This window comes from Pungitius pungitius, chromosome 1, assembly GCF_949316345.1.
Source record: "Pungitius pungitius chromosome 1, fPunPun2.1, whole genome shotgun sequence".
NCBI lineage: Eukaryota > Metazoa > Chordata > Actinopteri > Perciformes > Gasterosteidae > Pungitius > Pungitius pungitius.
This window is the reverse complement of record NC_084900.1, coordinates 28,147,376-28,148,689: the sequence shown is the minus strand read 5'-3', so window position 1 is coordinate 28,148,689 and position 1,314 is coordinate 28,147,376.

Genomic DNA, 1,314 nt, shown 5'->3' with positions numbered 1-1,314 from the left:
TATCAGCAGTGCTCTCATTAATAATCAATCGTTTTCCTCTTGCAGTGTTCACTTTTGAAAATGATTTCATCTTCTTTTCCCTTTAGCTGTCTGACATCTCACCAATGGGACGTGACCCATCAGTAACCAGCTTCAGCAGCGCCACTCTCACCCCCTCATCCACCTGCCCCTCTCTGTCTGACTCCCGCTGTGGTTCCATGGACCAGAAGTAAAACTTTTATTTAATACATATTTTATTTCTAAATATGTATTGGTGTCTAACTAGAACATTGCAAGCTTACTTGAATACTCAAAACACTATTCGTTATTGTAGATTGAATGTATTGGCAGCCTGTCACCACGATGCTTACTTATTTCATTGTTTTTCCTAAGGACCCCAGAGAACAGCTCCCGTGCCTCCAGTCCCTCCTGCTCTGACTATGAAAACTTCCCCATGGTGCCAACTCTGGAGTCTTCCTACCTTGCACGGGCTGGAAAGAACGAGTTCCTCAACTTGGTGCCTGATATTGAAGAAATGAGGCCAGGGTGAGTGCTGACATGTTGGCTCTTTTGCTGTTGCAGCAATGCGATTTAGAAAAAGTCAATATGAGATGCAGCCCAAACAAAAATAGATAATCTTGTTTTCCAGTCCAAGCAGAAATTATGTGAATAGATTTTTTTAATCTGGGTGTTTCCAACTGGAAGCAATTCTCATTTTAGTTCACTGAAGTAGAAAAGAAAAAGCTCACCCTCAAAATCTGAGATGCTCCCTTTTTCCCCCCTGTTTTTTTAGATCGGTGGTTTCTAAGAAAGGTTTCCTAAGCTTCATGGAGCCGCGTTCCAACTCGTGGGTGAAGCACTTTGTGGTTGTGCGCCGGCCCTACGTCTTCATCTACAACAGCGACAAAGACCCGGTGGAGCGGGGTGTCCTCAATCTCTCCACAGCACAGGTGGAATACAGTGAAGACCAGCAGGCCATGCTCAAGGTACAGTTTCAATTCCCTTAGGTCATCCCTGTTCCGTATTAAATGGTTACTTTTAACAGAAGAATAAATCTTATTCACAGAGGTAAATAATGAGGTATTGGGCAAAAAGACAAAAATAAGTACCATTTTAAAACCAAATGCTATATAGATAGAAAAACCCAAACGCACAACAAATATTGGATGCTTTCTTTTCAGACTCCCAACACATTCGCTGTGTGCACAAAACATCGAGGAATCCTGCTGCAGGCCAACAACGAGAAAGACATGAACGACTGGCTGTATGCTTTTAACCCTCTGCTAGCTGGAACGATAAGGTAGGCACTCACGTCTCTCAGAACGCTTTCACAAA